The sequence below is a fragment of the Mchenga conophoros genome, linkage group LG22, assembly GCF_057382185.1.
Source record: "Mchenga conophoros isolate Kocher_MC1m ecotype Shallow Benthic linkage group LG22, M_conophoros_male_GT1.1, whole genome shotgun sequence".
Classification (NCBI taxonomy): Eukaryota; Metazoa; Chordata; class Actinopteri; order Cichliformes; family Cichlidae; genus Mchenga; species Mchenga conophoros.
Window position 1 is genome coordinate 23,854,453 of NC_140546.1, and position 26,298 is coordinate 23,880,750.

Below are 26,298 nucleotides of genomic sequence, written 5' to 3' on the forward strand. Positions count from 1 at the left end.
AGATTTTCATGCCTGAAAAACTGACTCTCTCTTCAAATACACTGGAATTTGAGGCTCACCTGACCAATAACATGATGTAGCAATATATAGTATGATGCTATTTAAATGTTGAGTGCATTTTATGCATGTTAAAAAAATGAAAAAGTAATGGCAAATGAAGCCATATAGTAGCAAATATTGCATTTTGATCAAAGCTTGGACAGTTTATGTTTGACATTGTAACGTGTCTTGAAGTTAATTAATGAGACGTCTCATAGGTCAGTGTTGCCTTCTTGGATAAAATGTAGCCACCATTTTATAATTTCATCCATTTCAAACTTAAAACAAATAAACAAAGCAAAACAAAACACAGGTTATAAAGTCAAAATAAGTCAGCACATTAAATGACTTCTTCGTGTTAAAAACAAGCTAACAAATGATTTAGCCATGGATGTATTTTCATTGTAAAGGTTAATATTAGGTGAGTAGTGTGTTTATATTTTCTTCAAATTTTATGCTGAAAATGTTACACATGGGTGTATAGTTAGTGCTATATAGTTATTGTTGTATAGTTAGTGTTATCTGCAAATTACCATTCTCCGATGGCAATGTATATCTGAAAAAACTGTAGCTGTTAGAACTGCTCTCTACAGATTCAAATTTGATCTTTGTTACTCACATTTGAACACTTTTGTAATTTTTTTTTTTTAATCTTAATTTACAATACTGATCTTCGCCTTTCTGGGAAATGACTACCTAGCTATCCTAGTAGCTTTATGACACTAAGTACATTGAGCTAAATGCTAACACGGAAACTGACGTTGAACTGATTTCTGCTAGAATGCTCACTAACATCCATCCATCCAACAGACAATATTTAATCGTGGTCACTGTCTTATTTTAAAATGTTAGATGGTTGTTATTTCAGCTAAAATATTGTAGCGGGTCAGGGCTGTTTTGGGTTTTGTTTGACAGCTGTGTTCTGTTGTTTCAGGCGGCAGCATTATGTTGCCATGGTTACCATGTGACACGCCCTCTCTGCAACTGTGTGTTTTTCTGGTGCGCCTTTTTGTTGTTACGCTAGAGCTGCGCCGAGCAGTTGCGTTAGCGTGGTAGGTTTTGAACTAGCTATAGAGAGTATAAAGGATGGATATGGCTACTGGGACATCACTGATCGGTTTCTAAAGCCCAGTTTTGAAGCCTAGAGATTAAAACTTTCAACATTGCATCACTGTAACTGTCTGTTTAGTCAGAATGTGGTTTTTACCATAGATAATCCTCATTTTAGTAACATTGTATGACCAAGATTTACAAAATGACCTTATTTTGGACTCAAGTCAAGTCAAAACGCTTTTCTACCTTAAAGTTTTAAGCAGAAATCTTTTTAGACAACAGCTATTGCCATCTAGTGGTTTTCAGGTAGTTTTCACTAGAAGGCACTTTCACATTGGCTTCATTTTTGCCCTGCAGAGGCTACGTCCATCTTTTATTGAGGTTTCTCATGTGATGTCATGTGCACAATGCTCAACAGCTGTCTGCCATATTGGATGTGATACAACCACAGGTTGTATTCCCCCCTCAGTAATTGCTTTGGTTTCTAGTAGATTGCCACATTTGCTTGTAGTAAAGTTGTGCCTCAGCATTGCAGCCAACATGTTTCAAAAGGTGCAACTTTTACTTTGAAGGCAAACAGTCTCAATTTCAGTTTCACTAGTGTTGGTAGACAAGTCCATCACTTTCAACCAACTTCAAGAATTTGTTCTATAATAGTTAACTCAACATTTGTAGTAAATGAACTTGTAAGATATAATGAGGTTTAATAATCATTTTGGGACATCAACCTTTTGTCATGAATGACAAGACCAGACTATTGTTCACATTGTCACTATTAGTATTATTTTCATCAGGTGTAGTGTTACTGTGTCCCATTACTGCTGGAGTCTGTGATGATGTGTCTCTCCAACTGTAAAGTCTTCAAAGTCTTTCTATTTTTGCCAAGTTGAAGACCTCTTGTTCACCTGCTGGGCAGACACACAAAGGCCTCGGAGTGATGAGCCATTTATGTAATGGACCATTTTTATCAGACAGAGGGTTCCTCTTTGGCAATCCATAATGGAAATCAGAGATAAAATGAGGTTAGAAACACAATAGAATTAAAATTGCATGAGAAGAGTGCAGAACAGTCCATTAGTACAGTGTTTTCAGTGCAGGAAATGAGTCATATTTCTACATGTATAGATGCCTGATCTTTTTCCCCTTCATATATAACACATGCATACATATATTTGGGATGCTGTCAGTGTATTCTCCGATGGCAATGTGCTTGCCAGACATGTGTAACTTAAAGTTCAACCTCCTCATTTCCTTGTTCATGTCATTCAGTAATGTGAGCAGCGTGCCAAAATCACTTCTTAATTTTTTATGGTCTTCAAAACATTCTGTGTGCACATGCATCAGGGCTCTAGACTAACTTTTTGCCATGGGCGCACAAATGTTAGGCGCACACAAATTTTATAATAATTTATATAATATAATGTGTTTTTCTGGATACACTGTGCTTTTTCAGCATTCAAAGATTGATGACACCGTGTCAGAGCACTGGCTATGAATTTCAGAAGGATCAGGCCTTAACTTAACAGAAAAGTTAGCAATAGTTCTTTTCCTATTACAGCTACATCCACTTCTGTGGTGCCTAGGCTGCTCACTAGGGCTGGGTATCATCACTGATTTCTATAATCCATTCGATTCCGGTTTTCAAAGTCCCGATTCGATTCAACTTAGCCTCAGACAGTCAGAAATATTATAATTCTGATCATTTATCAGTACTGACTTCTTCAGAGTTGTGAACATCACAGCAGATGCCTTTGTGTGAAAGTAACTGAGAATAAAACACAGAAAAACATGAAGGAGATTTTCCTGGTCTGGCTTTTTATAGCAGATAACCTTAAAAATATTCTACAACGTTCTGCATATAAAGTTTAAATTTCTTCAGTATTGAACAACAGAAAAAATAGGCTTTCTTGTCCGAGGTCATTTAAGTGAAAAAAAGAAAAAAAAAAAGACAGCAGCCGACAGCGCTGTAAACAACGGTAGACTGGTGGGTAATAAGCAAATGAATAATACAGAAAACAGAGATTGGAGACGGGAAACTGTTCTTGAAGTACAGAGAGAGATAGAGAGAGAGAGCTAGCTGTGCATGGAGTGTGATTTTAATAGTCGTGGAAGCAAAACAGCAAAATTCATGACGACATTGATCAAATGTGAAGCGCAGTTTGCTGCTTCTTTTGCTGCTGGCTCGGTGAATTTTAGTTGGAGAGAGACAAAACCTGCAATTTGGTCGCATTTGCGACCAAATTGGTCGCACTCTAGAGCCCTGTGCATGCATTCGTACTGTGGAGGATATATCTTTACACACATTCATATGTACATCTGCTTCACCTGTGTGCCGTCCTTTGTGATTTCCTTGCTTAGTTGCTGAAAGGACCCGCTGCGGGCCACATAACGTACAAATCCTTTTTCCAATTAGCTTGCCCAAGTTCGGCTCAGTGGCGCATAGATCTACTGTAAATCTGACCTGCAACATCTTGCTCCAAAGGGATACATGGAGCAAGTAAAAAGGAAGGGAGTTCTCCAAAGCTGTGTAGCATTTTGTTGGATTGTTTCCAGGCCTCTGATGAGCCAGGTCAGCATCTGGCCCCACCAACTGTCAGAATCCACATCAGTTATCCGGTTAAAGGAATGTCATACGCTTTGAAACAGGAAAAAATAGACACACATGTCTGAGTGGATGTTACAACCACAGATTAAGCAGCAAACAACCCCACATGGAGCCATTAAATGTTTCTTCTACGGACAGACTCTACCAGAAGCCTGCCTCGTGTCAGCAGAGGGGTTTTATTGTTTTCAGTAAACAGAGAGCAGTTGATTGTCATCAACTGAGATTCTCTCTGTGTTTGTTGTAGTATTTCCAGCCACCATCATTTGAGCACACTGTGGTTTCATGTTCCACTGTTACAATGAACCTCTTATGTTGCTAATGTGCTGTGAGACCATATAATTATTTCCCATTTCCTCTCTTTTAATCCTATCAAAGCGTTTCTTTGATTTAGACATTAAACCATAATAATTTAAACCAAAACTGTATTCCACAGAAACAAAAGACAATGTAACAAAATCACATAGACAGTCTGTTTTCAGAATACCACATTTGGTTTCTTTTGCACTCAAGTTGCGGCACACACCACTGAGACATTTTCAGTGGACATAAAAGCCAGTGGGGCTGAGTGAATGAGACCTGGATGTCCTTGGAGATGTGCCTTGGAAGGCAAAAGAATGACTTGTGAATGTGAAGGGATATCCAACATTCAAAATCCCTCCCACCGGTTCTATCTACTTCTTGGCAGATGTGAATGAGCACAAATAGATGACGCTGTGAGAAAAATTAGGAAGTGGATCGTCCAAGACGAAAGTGATGACACGCTCTTTCAAGCAGTCCGGTTATTTGGCATGAGTAACTAGATCATGGCTTTGTCCACATGACAGCAAATCCAGAACTTTTTCCGAAGAAGCAAATATTCTCACCACAAATCAATACATGAGTACCTCTTTAATGTGTGGATGGAGTATTTTCGTCTTGGTAAATGTTACCAACAAACATCAGCATCTTGGCACTCTCATTGTAAGGAGCATGCTCAACTGCTGGCCAATGTAAATCATCATTATGTTTAATTATAGTAGTGTTTTCTTCAAGCACTAGCAGAACTTCTGACTAGCACTTAAGAAACTGCAAGTGTGAACTTAGGTCAATGGAGTATGAGTGCAGCATACTGTGAGCAAGGCTCGTGTACTAAGAAGACTGAGCGGAAATAAGAAATTTCAGGTCTACTTGGTAGTAATGGAAATCTAGATTTGATTGATGAACAGCAAAATGTGAGGCCAGGAGCTCTAACCAATCAGATGACGACACCTCTACCATGAACCATGCTCTGGAAGGGGTCGACCTGGAAATGAAGCTCAAAGAGTGGATTGTTCAGAGACATAACCCCCATTCACACCCAGCTCCGGTACAACGTGGTCTGGAACAACTTTACAACCTGTGGGGGTTCTCAGCCTCCAAAAATATGTCACTGATTTGCACACGCAGACACACACACACACACACCTGTGCATGGTTCACCAACCTCTGACATGTGCTGAGAGGAAGGTGGGGCCACAGTCAAAGTGGGACACTTAAGACATCATGACATCATCGGGCCAGGTGATGGAGTGCTGTGTCAGGCTTTGTTTGGTTTTCCAGCTCTAACCATATAAGCAATAACACAGACTCTGAGAAAACATGTCAGTGGAGGATATAACTGAGACCGGCACACGAGAGAGGGAAAAAAACAAAACAAAACATAAAATAACAATTCAGGACATGAATGTGTTCAGAAGAAATCTAGGGTTGAACATAGCTGTAATTATTTAGCAACAAGGTGCCGTCAGTTTCATTTCCCGCATCTCCTTCACACCCCAGTGACCTATGAGCCACATCTGGCGAAAATACTGACACAGTGGGTCTTATGATACATGAGGCTCCCCTCAACATCTTTATACTCAACATAATGCGCTATACATTGAGTGTAGACCCCAGTATACTCAGAAGCTACAATTGCTTAAATATGCAATGTTTAGAATTTAGTAACATCTGCTGGTGAGGTTGCAGATTACAACCAGCTGAATATATGTAGGAAGAAAAAACAAAAACAGAAACATTAAAGGGGCTCTGACTGACTCTCAGTGTTTGGTTTGTCCATTGTATGGACCTGCAGAAACATGAAAAGGCAGCAAAAGTTATTTTCAAATGTTTAAGCACTATGAAAACATATTTATGAAACCTTTCTCCTAGTATTCGGTGCAACTCAAGTTCTGCAACTTACACAGATGAAGTTTTGAAAAAGTTACCTGATTTATTGGCGACTTCAAGGTTGTCTCCTTCTACACCTCTAGACCTCTTCAAATGCAATTTTTAATATCCTGTAAATGTGTGTCTAATATGTGTTGGATGTCCTTCAGTGTTTCAAAATGACAAACCTTTAACTAGAATTTCTTTTTGGTGGAAGTGGACACATGTTACAGGGACCCAACTTTGGTGAGCAGGGCAGATAGGGTGCAATACTGGTACATGCCAAACTTCAGACTGGTTTGCTCTGAGTGTCCTCAGTCAGACACCTCAGGACTTTACAGTAGAGCTCCACCATGGCAAACTTAACCTGGGGGTTGAATTTACTGGCCCATGATTAATGTTTTTTTTCTTCCTTTTTAAGCATTTGTCACAAAGTATATTGCTCAGTTTCTGATGAATTACAAGCAACTTTATTCAGATGGTTTGTGTAGCGTTAACAGAAGCTGTGTAGTAGAATTTGCCTAAATCGTAGAACACATTTATGATATTGGTGTACAGACCTTCCAGAAAGACTGGTGGGACTGGTGATGGAAACAGTAACAGATGGATTGATGAAGGGGTTGTGAAAAGCAATGATAGAAGAGAGTTGGCATGATCTGTGACTAGTATTTATTGCTACTGTGATGAAAATAATAGAATTATTCTAGTCAGTAGTCAGTGGTGCAAGGTGTGGACCCAGCAAGGAAAGAATGACACGCATAGTGGAGGGTTCCATGAAGTGTGAGTCATTCATTAGCACCTCTTTATAGACTTGTGTACCTCATTTAAAAAAGGTACACTGCATCCTAAAATAGAAGCAAGAATTAACATGCTTGGAAAACTCCATCTGATGTTTCCATCTGCACATTTTGGCCACTAATGGAAGTGTGTGACGTGTTCAAAACCAAAATGATGTGGTGGTATGATGTGTGCAGAGTCACATCACACCACACCACCTCTGAATCCACCCTCACTTCTGGCGTTCTAAAGGCCAAGCAACAGAGAATGACTTTAATTTCCCAAAGATGGTGAAAACGCCTTCAGTTTTCCTCACATACTGGAGGCCTGTGGGCTTTGAGTTTTCTGTATAATGCAACCTTGGGTTTCTTGAAAGGTGCTATATAAATATATTATATTATCAGTTAGCTAGGAAAAGTTTCAGAACAAACATGCAGACACACTACGATCTTTATAGTGATGATTTATTTAAATCATTTGATGTATGTCTTAGCCATTGTAAACTTTCTATACGCAAATAGTCACAACCCCATGTTGGGAATATTGTAGGGTGTTAACAGCGTTTCCCATCTGATGTTTCCGTTTTAGGCCACCAGGAGACTGAGGTGTGACGAATGTCCATGCCTGTAGGAAAAGGAAGTAGGATGCAGTTGTGTGACCTGTCTACCGGGGATAGGAAATGTAAGTCGTCATCTGGGGCCGGCTTAGGTCATCTCTGTCTGATTTACCTTACAATAGCGCCTGATCAGTGCAGCGTGTTGAATTTTGATAGGGCATCATGCATTGAGATTAGATTGAATCTAAACTAAGGAAAGTTCAGAAATTTTAGCCTTTTTAATGTTTTCCATTCCAGCTAAACTGAAGTCTGAAATTCATGTCTTTATATCACTTCATAACTACAATCCCCTTAAGGCATTTTATATTGCATGTGAGAGAGCCCACAATATTAGAGAGAAAACCCCAACAATCAAACAATCCCTTTTGGCAAATCAATTTGCCGACTGTAGGGAGGACGAACCCCTTGCTTAAGCAAAATGACTTCAGCAGAACCCGCTGAGTAGTTGTGGAGTGAGGAGAAAAAAAGAGAAAAAAGAAGAGCATAAAGAGACAAGGAATAATAAACTATGGGAGAGGGGCCAAAAAGCTAATGAGATGCAGTGGTGGTATATAAACATATAAGGAGTGAAAAGAGGGGGGAGTGGAGAAGAAATGCTCAGCGAATCACAGGATGTTCCCCAACAGCTTGAGCCTATAGCAACATAACTGAGGGATATTTCAGCATCGCCTGATCCAGCTGGAAAAGCCTTTGTCTTACATCTTAATCATTGAAATTCTGGGACCTACAACTAAGCCTGCAGTCTGGGAGTGATGTGCTCTCTGGGGATAACATGACACTGTGATCAGAAGATATAATCAGAACAACCTAGACATGATCAAGACCATCATTTCTTGTTGGTTTTGGACAGGTGATTTTGTTAGTTTAGCAATACAGAAATTAGTCCCTAATAAGTCTATCACTTCAGTCTAATTTAGGGATCTGATTAGCTTCTCTTGACAGGCAAAGATGGGAATGTGTGTGTTGTAGTGATCCCTTTAAAGCAATTATGAAATCAGTGGTGCAGGATAATTGGTATCTATTATCCTCCTGGGTGAGTGAAGGCAGACAAAGCTGTAATGCAGAATAGGGGAGATAGATGCTTCATCATCCTTCTGCCTTTATTACCTCAAAGTGACTTTGAGGTGAAACTGGGCAGAACATATAATGCTGTGAAGGATTTTGGGATAGCTAGGATCCTTTCAGGTTTTTTGACCACCCTTGTTTGAACCAATGATTGGTTTGAACCCATATTAACCTTACTGATGCCTTGCTTAGAAGTAACAAATTGGAAAGTTTTCCAGCATCAGCTCTGAGATTAAAATGCTTGTTTTTTTTCTTGTGTCCTTTTATTATTTTCCCCTCATGTTTGTAGTTATCTTCTCGTGTTTGATGCCTGCCCTGTTTCATGGACTATTTCCAAGGCCATCAAAACTGGCAACAGTGCAATTAGCACTGTGCAATTAGCTGGGGCTTTTGCACACTGCTCTCGTTTGTCTGAAAGGCATCTCTATTTGAGTATTTTCCTGTATTTTATTATCGTAAATATCATCTGCCAGGTTTTCTCTAATTGCATTCAATGAAGTGAATGCAAAATATCCACATAATTTGGCTCTTACATCGACAATAAGGTTTTACAATTCTGAAAATATAAGCATGTAAATATAAAAAAAACATAAAAAACACTCAAACAAAATACACAATTTCCATTACCCTCTTAAAAACAGCCTAACTAGGCTTTTAGGTGATTTTTAAAATTATGAATAGAAGCCAATTCTCTAATTGTATAAGGCAACTTATTCCACTGAAAAGATGCTCTAAATATAACAGAGTTTTTCAAAAAGTTACTTTTAACTCGAAGAGTTACTAAATTGTGGTTAGTTGAGAATCGTGTAGCATGATTATGTATTTCATCTGGATACTGTGTTTACCAATATTGCTTTCTTTAAAAATACAAGTAAGCCATAGTATAATTTAGCTTGTACAGAAAGCCAAGAAAGTTTATCGTGCATTTTATCAATATTTGTATAATATGAACACCTTAACACTAATCTGGCCGCCCTACTTTGGACTAACTGAAGTCTGTTCAGATCTGTCTTATTAGCTGCTGACCAAATGATTGAGCAGTACTCTAGATGAGATAATACTAGTGCATTAATGACATGTTTCATAATTGAAGAAGTAATATAAAAGGAGCATTTCCTAGCTATAGCTATGCCCTGTCCCATTTTCTTAATAACAGAGTTGATGTGCTGAGACCATGAAAGGTGGTGGTTTATGGTAACACCAAGTAATTTAATCTGGGTGACCTGTTCTAATACCGATCCAGCTATGGAGAGATTTCATTGTGGGCTGTTGACTAAGCGTACTCTACTTCCTATTAACATGGATTTGGATTTAGACACGTTTAAAATCGTGTTGTTTTTACTTATCCAGTCAAACACGTTCAGCAAATCTAGTTGTAATACGCTTGTCAATTCAGGGTGGCTACTGGCTGAATAAAACATGGTGGAATCATCAGCATACATTACAAGATGAGATTTATCCAGGACGTACGGCAAATCATTCGTGAAGACTGAATAGAGAAGTGGACTGAGGCAGCTGCCTTGAGACCACAGTTCATTTCACAGCCCTCCGAGAAATAACCATTATAATAAACCTTTTGCCTTCTTCCAGACAAATAACTTTCTATCCAGCACAAAGCAGCTGGTGAAAATCCATAACATTTTAGTTTATCTATCAAAAGATCATGATTTATCAAATCAAATGCAGCACTAAAATCCAAAAATACCACCCCGGCCAAATTCCCATTATCTAGATATTTGTACCAGTTATCTGTCATGTGAATGAGAGCTGAACTGGTGGAATAACCAGGTTTGTAGGCATGTTGAAACTGAGTGAGTAACTGATTTTCTGTTAGGTAATGTTGAATTTGTTCATAGACAATCCTCTCCATAATTTTACTTAGAATGGGGAGTAGACTAATAGGTCTGTTATTGACACTATTAAAAACGTCATTCTTGTTTTTAGGAATGGGAATTATTTTCGATTCTTTCCACTGCAATGGAAATAAGCTGCATGCCAAAGATCTATTAAATATGTGACCTATAGGAAGGGACACAAACTTGGCTGCAACTTTGAGCAGTTTACTACCCATTATATTATTTAAAACTTTCCACACCTTCTTTCTGTCCTTATTGGCCTCCTTGAGCTTGAGTTGATAATATTCTTTCTTCTTGCGCCTATTCAATTTAGTTACTTGATTTCTTAACTCGCGATATCTTGCCTACTCTTGTGGACTGACAGACTTATGTGCTTTTGCTATATCCCTTTCTGACATTGCAGCCTTAAGTTCATTATCTAGCCAAGGTGCGTAGTTCTTTTTAACAGTAAATCAGTAAATCAAAGGGGGCATGTTTGTCAGCCAGGTAGCAAAAGTTTTCAATAATAATAGATAATGCCATATCAGGGTCACGCTCGAGGCAGATGTCAGTCCAGTGAATTCCTTATACGTCATTAATATACTTATCTGCATTGAAATTTTTGTATGATCTATGAAAAATAATCTTTTGTGCAGTTTTCAGTGGTTTCATTTTCTTGGTCAAACCTACAAGATTATGGTCACTATAACCAACTGGAATAGAAACAATATTAGAGCAATGCTCAGGAACATTTGCATATATGTGATCAATACACGATGATGACCTATGACCTCCTGCGTTGACCGTGACCCGTGTGGGAATGGTGATCATCTGAGACAGGCAACAAGCCGACGCTGATGAACTTATCTTTTTCCTTAAAGGACAACAAGGAGCTGACCAATTGATATTAAAGTCTCCAAATAAGAACATGTCTTTGTTTTCCTCAGTTACTCTTTCCAGCATTTCACATTCGTTCTACATCATACAACATATTACTACATGGGGGTCTATAGCAGCAACCTACTAATACAGGCCTGCCATAGAGCGGGTGTAACTGAACCCACACAATTTCCAGATCGTCAAGTGTTAAGTCCATACGTAGTTTGCTTGCCATATTATCATTAATGTATAGGGCTACGCCCCCTCCAAATCTGTTTCTGTCCTTCCTATACAATTTATAACCTTTTATTTCAAATTCATTATTCTCAAAGGCATCGTCTAAATGAGTCTCGGAAATAGCCAGCACACTTATCGTATTTGTTGACAACAGTGACTGAATTTCCAGAATCTTATATTTAAGGCTACAAATATTGACATGAGCTACTGAAAAATCTTTACCAGAGAATCCGGGAACAAGTATAGGGTCAGACATTTGCAGACCGATTGATCTCAACAGCTACAAATGACAACATTGCTGAAGTCTAAATATTAATTCCGGCGTTCTGTGACCTCGGTTTAACAATTAATTTGTCATATTTCAGGACGGCAATATCACCTCTGTCTCTGGCCGCTCTCAGCTGTGGTAACAGTTCTGGACTCTGAGAAATCCTCGTTGATGTAAAGATTGGTACCTTTCAGTTTTTTGGCAGATGAGAAAATTAATTGTTTATCTTTAAATCTTTGTAGTCTGACCACAGTCTGCCTGGCTCGTCCATTTTCCTTGTATGGACCTTGTATGGACCGACGAATGCTGTCACTATCCAGACCCAGCTTGTTCTTCAGCATGTGTCGGTGAGCTAGCAATTAAAGTTTGGAGAGCTGCATCAGGCTGTGAGGCCCACGATGAATAAAATAAGTAAAATTCCCCTTTGTCCAGTAAGTCATTCAAGCCTAAACCATTGATTAATTTGCCTTTCTTCAGTACTCTCCTTTATCCTCGTCCTTTACACTTCTCTGCATCATTTTCTCTTTGAGGTTTTGTGGTTGCAGTGTGATAACTTCAATTTACCTTAAGAGCATAAATCCTTTCTGTCGATCAAAGACAGTCATTTACCACTGCATAGCAGCCCCAGGCCAAACACACTTTTCTACATAAACCTCTTGATCCTATTTCCCAGACTATTATGCTTGCATATTTCAATCGGCATGGAGCACAAGTGAAGGGTGGAGGAGGGAGGCTGAGAGGGAGGGGGGGGGGGGGGTAGAGAGGAGGAATGAAAAGCACAAGGAGGTCAGCAGAGAGACATTTCTTTCTTTCACACCATGTGTTACTGTAAGATATTCATTTCCTCGCCCCCCCTCCCTGCGGCCCTTTGTTTTTCTTCTCCATCACTGTCAGTGTGCACTGGCTGAGGTAGTCCAGGTCGTATTGAGTCCACTGGAACCCATCTCTATCTTGGATCCATCCTTCCAAACTGGTTTCCCAAATTGATCCGTGCAGAGTGCAGCTGCGGTAACTCGAGCGCTTTTTATTTTGAACCACCAAAGCCCTTTAAAAATGAGCATGTTGGACTTCTGGGCCTAGCTATGAGATTAAACTAAAAGGACCATTTTTTTAAAATCAGATTGACTCTAGACGAAGATCTGTTGACTTCACGTGAGATTTAAAATGAGGCTTGGATCGACTTTAAGCCAGCTGCAACAAGACCTGCTAATGCATCTAATTTGCAAGCCAGTGACGTGCTATTAATTTATCAAACACCTTAATTCACAGATTCTTTAAAATGAGACGAGACATCGCTCCTTTATTCCTCCTTCCCCTTCATTTGTCCGTAACTACCCCTGGCCTGTTTCCTCAGCAAGCCTGCAGTTATTAACGGTGCAGTATGCCTCTGAGTTAAGACATTCTCGTCATAAAATCCTAAAAACGTGACTGTGGTCGTACTTCAAAATGCAACACATTCTTTTACACAGAGATTGAACAGAATTCATTCCAAGTAGAGGGGAGAGTTTCTGGGGGCCAAAGCTGTCACATACTTTTGTTCCAGTTGTTTGGGTCACATGAACTCTCTCTCATTAAATACAGTATGGTAATTTAAGTTTTTAATGTGCTGCCATTTATTTGTTACATTACTCAAACCACCAAAAATAAGGTAATATATGATAAATAGAACAGACATCTTACAAGTACCATACCCTCGAGTCTTTTTCATCCTCACAAACTTCTCTGATTTTGTAGTTGCGTGTGGTCGAGGAGGTTGGTGCCGGAGTTCTAATAAACAGTCTCAGTCACATATTAGGTCTGCCCTACGTGTGTGTGTTTGCAGCTTTCAGATTCAGTCAAAAATAACTACTTATTTCACAAACACACAATATGCTGCGTGTGAGTGGAAAAATTGCTCCACACAGGAGCGATTGTCCAGCCCTAGCCTAGCAACTGCAACTAAACACAGCAAGCCAGTTCTCAGTGTACCAAAGCAGCGTTCTTGGGTATCTAAGGGAGCTTTTCAGCTTTCAAAGAGTTTGGAAGATATGCCTTTTCAGACACAAGAGCAAATGTGTTGCTGAATGCTGCATTCATCTGCTGTAATATAGTAACCAAATTTTTCTCCCGAGGCATCCATTCACTTCCTACCTTAGTTTCCTATTGCGGTTAGAGGTCACATAAACAAAGCCAATAAAAATGAGCCACACAACAGATGTGTAGCATTACCCCCCACTAAAAAAACAAAATTATGTATGCAAGTATTTATTATTATACATACTTAAAGGAGACTTTTATACTTTTTGTCATTTATTTTGCATACCCTTTAATCAATGGGCTTTAATCAGTGGTTGTTGATCAATGTTCATGACAATTTGCATATTAATGATCAAGGAACTGACCTCACAGCCCATTGTTCATTCAGTGGGCTGGTTTCAGTTATTGTGCAAATGTACTGTTTATAAGGTTGGGGAAACCTGCAGTGAGCTGAGACTGAAGAAGTCTCTTGTATAAGTGACGAAGTGTTTCTCCCACTGAAAACGCTATATCCAGATGAACAGAATCAACCTTTTGGGACATACTCTAATAAATGGTAAATGGCCTGTATGGACCCCAAAGCGCTTTAATAAAGGTTATAATGTTATAAAGTGGCAGATAATAAGGTAATAGAGTGCAAAATTATGTATGCTAAATCTCAGGCTTCACATTAGTCTGAACTGTTAGAACTGCTGGCTCTGTATGTCAGTGAGGGCAGAAATAGTCCCACCCATGTGCTGTTCAAATTGGCCATTTACAGCTAATAAAAAACCAAGTTGACCTTAAAAGGAAAAGAACTAAAATGTCTCTTTTTAGACTGTGGGTAAACTGAGGGGCTGCACCAAGGCCTGGTATAAGATAAACAAGGGTTGTTTAGAACTGTGACTCTTGCAATGCTAGTCCAAGAATAAGAATATGAAGATAGAAATTAGCTCAAGTTATACCTAAGCTGAGAGTTTGCTAAACTTAGTTGGTAACCTTCTTAACTTATGATAGCCAGACATAAATAGTAAATTCCTGTATGATGTTTTAAAATAAATTGTTCCTATTTCATAGGATAATTCATTATAGTGCTAAGGATTCAACCACCAACCTTCCCATTAATAGATGAACTGCTTTTCTCCCTTAGCTACAACCACCCATTGTGTGTTCTTTTATCCAGGTATGCCTTTACTGGAGTGTTTGGGGGTCATTACCATGAAGCCATTGCCAATCAGAAACATAGTGGATCAAAAGCGGATGTTATTCTTCATTATTCATAATTCTATCAATTTTGACTAGACCCCCCAAACCACTGGCTAAAATGCAGCTCCAAACCATGACAGAGCCTCCACTGTGTTTTACAGATGGTTGGAGACACTCACTCCTGTACCTCTCTCCTTCACATATAATGACGACTTGAACTAAAAATGTTAAATTTGGATTCTTCCCTCCATAAGCCGCCGTGACGTCCTTCCAGTGTTACTATTTGTGATGAGGTTATTTCCATCTCTGCGTCACATCAAAAAAAAAATGAAGCACTTCCTTTCTGTGAGAGATGGCAAAATTGTCATTCAGTTCTCATTTCCTCCCGCTTGGAAAACTGCAATTCACTTTATACTGGACTCACTCAGTCCTCTCTTTCTCATTTCCAGCCTGTCCAGAATGCTGCTGGTAGGCTCCTCGCAGGCACCCGACAAAGAGATCATATCACACCTGTTTTAGCTCTCCAATAGTTGCCAGTGAGGTTCAAAATCAATTTCAAGATCCTCCTGTTTGGCTACACGGCCTTCATGGTTTGGCTCGTTCCTACATCCTTCAGAAAACCTGGAGAACTGTTGCTCAAGACCACTTTAAAAAAATTACAAAAGAGTGTGGCTCCTTGACATGAGGGCTGTCTCAAGACCTTTGCCCAATACTGAATATTTATGACCTGACATTTTAAAAAAATATGAGTTATAAGTAAATATTAAGAAGTCACTGGTTTTTGTACGAAGTTTGTATAACAATTTTTTTAAACTTTGATTGATTGATTGATTGATTGAATCTTTATTTTGAACATGTTGAAAAAGTATAAAAAAAATATAGAATTAAAAGAGACAAATGAACAAAGCAAACAAAAGGAAAACGAGCAACCACAACTCCAAATAACGTCCATGTTCAAAAAGGAGCAGGAAGAAGCATAAGCTTATTTAATCCCACCCCTTTTCCACTATCTAGTATCAATAGACTACAGAAATACCTCCTTGCAATTACATTATATGTTATGTGTAATTTTTTTTTTTAAATATATGCACATATATGTTTCTATCTATCCATAGATACGTATATACACACATACGCACATATACACATTTTCAATAACCCCATTAACACCTCAAGGATACACAACCTACAATTATATATATATATATATATATAAAAAAAACACCCAGCACGCCCCTGCGGGCGGTTTATCCTTCAAGCTCGGGTCCTCTACCAGAGGCCTGGGAGCTTGAGGGTCCTGCGCAGTATCTTAGCTGTTCCCAGGACTGCGCTCTTCTGGACAGAGATCTCCGATGTTATTCCCGGGATCTGCTGGAGCCACTCGCCTAGCTTGGGAGTCACATAGCCCCAAGTGCGATAGGAGAAGTATCGTTGAGTGCGAGAGGAACTGACCTGGATAGGATAATGGCCAAGCTTGAAACCTGGATACCCCGTAGCCGGTTACCAAGATTACGTGAAGTACTCTCAGAAGGTCTGCTAGATGATGTTAATGCAGCACTACGGGCAATACCTACAACCACGATTACCGACACTAACAAGCTGATCTACAATACGGCAACAGTGATCAGTGAGATGCTTGGCTACAAGTTGAACAGCGACAAGGGGTAGTACCCTCCATGGAGAAGGAGGCTAGAGGGCAAGATCAAAGTAGCACGGAGGGAGGTTAGCCAACTAACGGAGTTGCAGAAAGGTGCGACAAATAAGGTGCCTAAGAAATACAGCAAGCTGTCCATACCTGAGGCCTTGGAAACTGCCAAGCAAAGACTCACAGCCTTGGCCAGCCGCTTGAGGAGGTACACCAGAGAGATAGAAGGCAGGAGAATAAACCAGCTGTTCTCCACAGAACCAGCAAAGGTGTACTCTCAGTGGCAAGGGAACAATAAGAGAACAGCACCACCAAGGCCGGAGACGGAGCAATACTGGAAGAGCATATGGGAGAAGGACGCAACCCATAACGGCAATGCTCAGTGGCTAGTGGATCTGAGGGCAGACCACAGCGACCTCCCTGAACAGGGTCCAGTAACCATCACAGTGGCAGATATCCAAGAAAGGGTCTCCAGTATGAAGAGTTGGACAGCACCAGGGCCCGACATGGTTCACGCCTACTGGCTAAAGAAGCTGACTGCACTCCACGAGCGTCTGGCAGCACAAATGAACCAGCTGCTAGTTAACGAGAGACACCCGGAATGGCTAACCGAAGGTCGGACGGTCCTGATCCCCAAGGACCCCAAGAAGGGACCGGTCCCCTCCAACTACCGACCAATAACCTGCCTCAGTACTACATGGAAGCTCCTGTCAGGCATCATATCGGCTAAGATGAACAGGCACATGGGTCAATACATGAGCGGGACACAGAAAGGAATTGGCAAGAATACCAGAGGCGCAAAACACCAGCTACTGGTAGACAGAACAATCAGCCGAGACTGCAAGACCAGACTGACCAACCTGTGCACTGCCTGGATTGATTACAAGAAGGCCTATGACTCAATGCCCCACAGCTGGATACTGGAATGCCTAGAATTGTACAAGATCAATGGGACCCTAAGAGCCTTCATCAGGAACTCAATGGGGATGTGGCGTACAACACTAGAGGCCAACTCCAAGCCCATAGCACAAGTCACCATCAAGTGCGGGATCTACCAAGGAGATGCTCTGTCCCCACTGCTGTTCTGCATAGGCCTGAACCCCCTCAGTGAGATCATTAACAAGACTGGCTACAGATACCGACTACGGAACGGAGCAGTTGTCAGCCACCTCCTGTACATGGATGACATCAAGCTGTATGCCAAGAGTGAACGAGACATCGATTCACTGATCCACACTACCAGGCTATACAGCAATGACATTGGAATGTCATTCGGACTGGAGAAGTGTAGTCGGATGGTAACAAAGAGAGGGAAGGTAGTCAGAACTGAGGGGATTGAACTACCAGAAGGCAACATTGCAGACATAGAGGATGGTTTCAAATGGATGGTTTCACCCCAAAATCCAGCACCCTGAGGCTGTGAAATGTGAGGATGGTGAAATGGTTAAAAAATGGTTTAACAGGAACAAACTATCGCTAAATCTAAGTAAAACTAAAATTATCTTATTTGGGAATTCCCTTAGAAATGCACAAGTGCAGATTCATGTAGATGGTGTGGAAATTGAAAGAGTACTTGAACATAAGTTTCTTGGTGTGATTATAGATGATAAATTAAACTGGAAGTCTCATATAAATCATATACATAACAAAATTTCAAGAAGTGTCTCAATCTTGAGTAAAGTAAAACACATTCTGGACCACAAATCACTCCACATTCTCTATTGTTCCCTGATTGCACCGTATTTGAATTACTGTGCAGAGGTTTGGGGCAATACTTACAAATGTTCGCTATCATCAATCTTTATATTACAAAAAAGGGCCATAAGGATAATCCATAAAACTGGTTACAGAGATCATACAAATCCACTATTCTTAAAATCAAAAATCACCCTGAGGCTGTACGCTAAGCGGAAGGAAGGGGGCCGGGGACTGGTGAGTGTCAGCACCACAGTCCAGGATGAGACAACGAACATCCAAGAATACATTAGGAAGATGGCCCCAACTGACCGAGTGCTCAGTGAATACCTCAGGCAGCAGAAACCCAAGAAAGAGGAGGGAGACGAGGAACCATCATGGAAGGACAGGCCCCTGCACGGTATGTACCACCGGCAGATAGAGGAGGTGGCTGATATCCAGAAATCCTACCAGTGGCTGGACAAAGCTGGACTGAAAGACAGCACAGAGGCACTAATCATGGCAGCACAAGAACAAGCTCTGAGCACAAGATCCATAGAGGCTGGGGTCTATCACACCAGGCAAGACCCCAGGTGCAGGCTGTGTAAAGATGCCCCAGAGACAATCCAGCACATAACAGCAGGGTGCAAGATGCTAGCAGGCAAGGCATACATGGAACGCCATAACCAAGTGGCCGGCATAGTGTACAGGAACATCTGTGCCGAGTATAACCTGGAAGTCCCGAGGTCAAAATGGGAGATGCCCCCAAGGGTGGTGGAGAATGACCGAGCTAAGATCCTGTGGGACTTCCAGATACAGATGGACAAAATGGTGGTGGCTAACCTTTTTTTTTTTGCACATTTCTGAAGTAATTGTATCCAGCAGCTCCTTTAGATTCCTCCCAGAACAAAAAATATTTGTGTCATCTGCAAATAATACTAATTTTAATATATCAGATGCCTTACAAATATCATTTATATAAATAATAAATAATTTTGGACCCAGTACAGAGCCTTGTGGAACACCACAAGCAATGTCCAAGCATGATGAGGAATGGACACCCAGCTTCACAAATTGTTTCCGGTCACTTAAATAATTTTTCACCCATTGCAGTACAACCCCCCTAATCCCATACCGTTCCAGTTTATTAATTAATATGTCATGATTGATTGTGTCGAATGCTTTCTTGAGATCCAGAAATACTCCAGCTGCATACTGTTTCTGATCTATAGCATTCGTAATCTCCTCAATTGATTCGATTAATGCCAGAGATGTTGATCTTTTTGATCTGAATCCATATTGACTGTCAGAGAGTAATTTATATTTATCTAAGAATTTGTCTAATCGTTTATTAAACAGGTTTTCTAGGATTTTGGAGAATTGTGGTAGTAAAGAAACAGGCCTGTAATTTGTGAAGTGGCGTCTATCCCCGGTTTTATACAGCGGCACAACTTTAGCTATTTTCATTTTGTTTGGCACTTTTCCCGTCTGAAATGATAAGTTGCAAATATATGTTAGAGGTCCTACAATTCCTTCAATGACCTTCTTGACGATTTTCATGTCAATATCATTACAATCAGTAGATGTTTTATATTTACACATGTGTACAATGTCAATTATTTCTTTTTCCTCCACTGATGTAAGGAACATTGAGTTAGGGTTCCTATCAATCAGGTTTTCACTACATTCTACTGATGGCAGTGACTCAGGAATTTGTTCTGCCAGTTTTGGTCCAATATTTACAAAATAATGATTAAAGCTGTTGACCTTATCAGCAGTGTTTTCCATAATATTGCCATTATCGATAAAGTATTGTGGATAACTTTGTTGTCCAGAATTATTTTTAATGATACCGTTTAAAACATCCCATATTCCTTTCATATTATGTTTATTGTTGTTCAATATTTTACTATAATACTCCTTTCTACATACACGTATAATATTGGTCAACTTATTTTTGTATTTTTTATATTTATTTTCAGCATCTTTTGTTCTTTGTTTTAGGTATTCCCTATAGAGTGTATTTTTCTTTTTACATGCATTTTGTAAACCCTTAGTGAGCCATGGTCTATCTGAATATTTGTGCTTTCTGTTGTATTTTATTGTTGGACAGTTTTTATCGTACAACTCCATGAATATTCTTAAAAATATGCCATATGCAATATCAATATCAACTTAATTATCAGTCGTGTGTTCTGAGGATGTCACCACAGCATTGCTGGGATAATATTTACCCAGGTGCTGAATGTGGATTGGGAGACGTTTATAGAGCCGAGCGCTTTATGGAATCCACATCCCTCTTCAGCAAGCCCTCGCTGGGCTGCCTGCACAGTGTCTCAGAGAGGGAAAGAAAGGGAGAAAGGGAAAGATGGAGTGAGAAGGAAAGAGCAAGACATGATGATGGAGGGAGCAGAAAGAAAGTAGACACCAGATACGGACAGACACAAATAACCCAGAGTTTGACAGTTATAGTTAAATCCAGTTCTCCACAATGCTGCAAACCCATGCATTTCTAAAACAATTTGTTAGGAGGATAATCACGCTTTGGATCCAAAGCACTCAATGCTGCAGTGAAGTCGAACTTAAGAACTCTGCTAAAATTCCTGCCTTTGGAATTTGGATTCCTGTGTTTTGAGACATATGCTTTATATATGAGCCTGGACGTGGCCAACACGCTGCTTTATTTTCTTAACCAGACACCCACTGGCAAGTACCATAACTGTGGTCAAAAACAGGGAGAGGCTTTAGCAGCATACAGAGCCCACCCTACCAAACGACATCCATACACGGTGCCTCGCCCCATGTGTTCAGTTCGCTCGTATGCGTCTGTAAATGTGAGAGCGGCTGAGACATTCAGGAAGGAGAATAGCAGAATTTGGGCCCTACCAGAGGGCCACCTCGGCGGCTAGGGTTACCTCCACTCATTCTTCCCTCCCTTTTTTCCACATGAACAGGAAAACCCGGCCTCTCCCTCCCTCTGAGAAGTGCTGTATAACTCAGTGTATCTATGAAAAAGAGACGGGCCAGCCTGGTTTAGCTCGGCCTTGGAAAAACCACATACTAGGGCGTACTCAGCCTTCAACATGCTCCCCGCAGAGAAACGCATATCGGGGAAGTCGTTGGCCCCTCTCATAAAATCAGCACCACGCTTTCACCTTCCCTATTCTTTTCTTTTGTTTTCTGTATTTCTCCACTCCTTGCTATGTTGTTTGCCATGCCCCCTTTCCCTTCCTTTTGAAATGTGCTAACATGTCAATGGTAATTCATGTTGATAGCAACCCTCTCTCCAAATGTTTCCACTGTAACTTTAACCCAGAAATCGGTGGTAGATCCTTTTTGATCGAGCTGTTTGCTGAGGTGGCTACTTAGCACTGCTTTCCTTGGCTAGTTGGTGGTGACCTGTTTAAATATACGCCCACTTTCTGTTTAGAGTGGCGTTTTGGATTTAAACCCTCTGCTCGCCAGTCAACGCACCTGACGGGAACAAATAGACTCAATCTGCTTAAGCTGTCAGAGTTGCTGTTGGCTCAAAGCGCAGCATGTGTGAGGGATGTGGACTCAAGGACGTTGTCCATATAACGTTCAGGTTATTTGGTTGCACAGTAATCAAGTCTTTGCACTGTGTGTGAACTTTTACAGCATGTCTGTTGTTGCCGTTGTAGCTGGGAGAGGTGTAGGCTTTGCAGCCTTAGCACAAAGCGGGATTTCCAAGTCGTTATACCGAACTTACAAGGAGGTAGTTTGTTAGTAGTGTAATCCTTCTGAGAATGTGTGCATTCTAAAACTGCATCAGGGTCAAGATTAAGGGTGTTTAAATTTGGACTCGATGGTGAAAAGAAAACTCTGATTCTTCTTTTTTTATACAGTTGTAATCATTATTTAAATGCACTCAAGAGGTCACTTGTCAGTTAAATGTAAGGATAATGTACACATACCTCACACATACCTCCTTTTGGTCTCTTTACACATATGATACCAATTACAGAATTATATACCCAGAAACACTGATGGCTTTGGGATTTCAGGGAGTCAGACCTGGATCACTTGATAGTGCGCATGCATGCACACACACACACACACACACACACACACACACACACACACACACACACACTACAGTGACCCCAGTAATTAGGGCTTATACAGTGTACATGAATTTAAATACTGTTTCACATAAATCATGGCCTACCTATTCCTTTAACTACACTCAGCCACAATCTGCTAATCACGTACAAACACATGCATGCCTACACACACTCTGGAGTCTTATCTGCAGCCTGTCCCAGTCCACAGATGTTCCCTCTCAGCGTGATCTCCAGGATTTGGACTGTGTTTTGAAGCACTGGGCCATCGATGCGCTGCAAAGCCTTGGAGATTTTTAGTGGCGGGCCCTAAAAGAGAATTTTGCCCCCTCTGCTGAACTCCCTAGAGAAGCTGAGCTCGATGCTAATCATGGCATGGGATCCAAAAGTGGTGCAAATAAATGTGCATGGGTTTGTGTGTGTATGAGTACAAAAACACGCATGAATTTTCAGCCTTGTGATATGGGTAGCACATGTGTAGCACAGCAGTGATGTGAGCTTTCATTCTTGAAGTCTGTAGACTTACAAAATATTGGCAACCTTCCTCCAATACATGTGTTTTCTATTTTCTAATTGGAGAGACTCCACTTTTACCTTATTTCCATCTTTTCCCCCTCCAATAGCTGATATATTTTGTACATTCTGCCTTTCAAATGTAAACACCAATGTGGAATGTTCCCAATCAAAACCCGAAAAGTCGCTCATACACAAATCTGATCCCACGTGTTTGTTTTGGTCTGTGGAACACTTTGAGCTTCTATTTTCTATTTGTTTCCTCACCAGTGGGCATGACAAAGGGTGGGCGTTGCTTTTATTGTACACGGGAGTATTAACAGGTGGTTTCAGTGGTAGTCCTTACGCACGCCTTGAGGTTCATGGATGAAAACATTTAGCCAGACAAAATTTGCACCATAATTACCATTTCAGTCTTTGTTACATCATGTCTACACATTCAAAATAATTTTGCTTGGATAGACAATGTGCATAAAATAAATAAATAAATAAATAGAGTGATAAGAAAGACCAGAGTAAAACCCTAAAGCGAGTCCAGACTCAACACACGGTCACTAAAATGAGGTCGTAAAGGAAAATCTGAGAATCATTTTACAATTTATCGGAGCCCAGATTCTTATCAGTTTGTGCTTGCTATTAAGCCATTCATAGTTACTGCACAATGGGCAGTACAGCACAATTTGACCTACTTTGTCAACAACAACAAGACTCTACAGCCGTATAAGCAGCTGTATGAGGTCCAGACAAAAGGTTTATCAGAACTGGTGTGTTTAAAATCGGAGGAAATTGTTTTGATTTGCTCCACCAGAAGTGAAACGTGGTCTCTCATCAACTTTTTCCAGATACATACTGCAACCCTGAACTTTCCTAAGCATTACCTGGTGTAGGTACATGTGAGAATGGTGACTGGACACTAAACAGTCTTTAACTTGCCAGCTTTTGATATGGGATAATGTTAGAATAGTGCAGGTGAACTGCAGGTCATGAGAGGTCTCCTTCATAATCTAATCCAAGAAAATTCCTCGCCTAAAACAGGCAGAGTATTTTTAATGGCTCCCTGCCTCTTGCTGTTTAAGTGAGGAAGGAATTATGAAAAATTACAGCAGTACCCAGACCTGATTAATAGACATTCTGTAGAATGAATGCATGATAAAAAACACACGTTTGTGAATCTGACTCGAATATTAAATTATTTTAAATTGTGGGCAGAAACACCCCCTCCCCTCTGGATCTATGTTATTTTTGTGCCACTATTCTGGGCGCACGTAAAAAAAATTTGAGCGCACGTAAAAAAAAAATTGCAGTTGCAAGTGTTGCATTTTGAGGAGAAATTTATTTTGAGCGAAGAAAAGCTAAATTTGAGTGAACAAACTTCATTGCTGCGTGCAAAAAATGTATTTCAGTGTTTGCTATTATCCACACACACACACACACACACACACACACACACACACACACACACACACACACAATAGCAGCCCCTCTTGCTCAGTTTTTGCATTTGCGCTCGCTCGCAATGTGTTGCTCGCGCTCTCAACATTGCTGCCGGTGCGTGCTCAACTCTTTCTGTACACCGTTATATTTATGTCACAAAACCAGCCAATCACAGACTTGGATGCAAAAAAATCTGATTGGCTGTTTTGGTCTCCAATCAGCTGGAAATGACGAAATGCAATATCCCAGAATCCATTTTGTCCAAAACTCAAACGAGGCAGTGGCGGAGGAACACAGAGTGGCGGAGTTTGAAATATTACTCTTTCTGTGTCACAAGATAAACTTTTAAGATATTTTCATGTTAGAATGTAGCTGTGTAAACTTCTAATATCTGCTCGATTTATCAAGACATCACATATTTCCATAAGTGCTCTAACGTTTTCTGAGATGGCTGTTACCCACCAGCTAACCCGGGTGGTCACTCGGGTTAAACATAATATATAAGGCTGAACTGACAAAAAATCACCAACTACACCACCAGGTATTATAGGAAAAACCATAAAGCCTTTGAACTAAAACAAACGCTGTTGTGACAGTGATGTACACTGTCTTGTTGGTATATATGTATGATTTGTATCACCTTCATGTTTCCCTCTCACCACGTATCCAAATCGATATCATGAGCAGCAGCTTTTACAGCTGTGGCTCCAGCAAACATCAGCTGATACTAGAAAGTAATATTAAATAAATTCTAACAACAGCTTATCAAGCTTGAACGTGCTGCTGTTGTTTAGCGCAACATCTGCTGGTTTCCTCTTTCTGGCGCAAAGTGGGTGATAAACAAACAAGAGAGATGATCAGCTGATCATTGATCAGTTTCATGATTGAAGTAGCAACAGGAGAGGGAGAATGAGACGAGAAGAGGCAGCTGACAGCGTAAAGACAGAATAACTCCAGCTTTGTGTCTTTTTTTTCTCATTCTGGCTGAAGACCGGGACGAATCGCGTTCCTTTTCATCTCAATACAGCTGTACTGTAATTGGTCCAGCTCAGAGTTGATCATGACCAACTGGCTAATCCACCACCTTTCATTGTTTATACCGTTACAAAAACAAACAAGCAAACATAAAAATGAAAAATCACCATCGGCCCACCGGGTAAATGCTGGGTATGCCCAATGGCCAGTCCAGCTATGCGGTCAGCTGGTGGGTAACAGGCATCTCCAAAAATGTTAGAACACTTATGCAAATATGTGATGTCTTGATAAATCGAGCAGATATTTGAAGTTTACACAGCTACATTATCGCATGAAAATATCTTAAAAGTTTATTTTGTGACCCAGAAAGAGTAACATTTCAAACTCCGCCACTCTGTGTTCCTCCGCCACTGCCTCGTTTGAGTTTTTTTTCCAAGTCTGTGATTGGCTGGTTTTGTAAGAGTTTTGTAAGAGTTTTGTAAGAGTTGAGCGCTCACAGGCAGAAATGTTGAGATCCCAAGCAAGACATTGCGAGCGAGCGCAAATGCAAAAACTGAGCGAGAGGGGCTGCTATTGTGTGTGTATGGATAACAGCAAACACTGAAATACATTTTTTGCACGCAGCAATGAATTTTGTTCACTCAAATTTAGCTTTTCTTCGCTCAAAATAAATTTCTCCTCAAAATGCAACACTTGCACCTGCAAATTCTTTTACGTGCGCTCAATTCTTTTTTTTTTTTTTACGTCCACTCAGAATAGTGGCACAAAAATAACGCCATATGGATCCAGCTTCATAAAGGTGAGCAGACATGTCTGTTTTTATTGAACTGAATATCTTTATTGTCATTGTCGCTTGAACAACGAGATTAACAGTTGTCTTTGATCAGCTAAAAACCTTGAAATACCAATAAAACAACAGAACATTCACATTCATTCCAATACATATGGATCAATTAGTTGCAAGTTATTCCACAGCATGGTACAGGGTACGGTTGCCAATGCTGATGTTCAAATATGATATTGCTGTTGGGTAGAAGCTGTGTTTAAGTCTGTTTGTTCTTGCTTTGTTTGTCGTATACCATCTGCCCGAGGGCAGCAGTTTCAACAGGGAATAGCCGGGGTGAGAAGTGTCTTTAATCATGTTCTGAATTTTTTTCCAAGCAATGGTTTTCATGTAAATCCTTCAGCACAGGGAGAGGGCAGCCAGTGATCTTTTGGGTGGTGTTAATGACCC

At 40.4% G+C, this 26,298-nt stretch overlaps 1 protein-coding gene across 1 annotated transcript in view; it reads left to right on the forward strand.

Annotated features, from left to right (window-relative positions):
* Positions 1 to 360: 360 nt before the first annotated feature.
* The window catches only part of col8a2 (collagen, type VIII, alpha 2), a 157,651-nt gene continuing 131,713 nt past the window's right edge, over positions 361 to 26,298 (forward strand). Inside the window, exons 1-2 of the mRNA XM_085262570.1 lie at positions 361 to 460; positions 7,229 to 7,321. The gene's annotated coding sequence lies outside the window, so the exon portion shown is untranslated. The remainder of the gene's footprint in view (positions 461 to 7,228; positions 7,322 to 26,298) is intronic.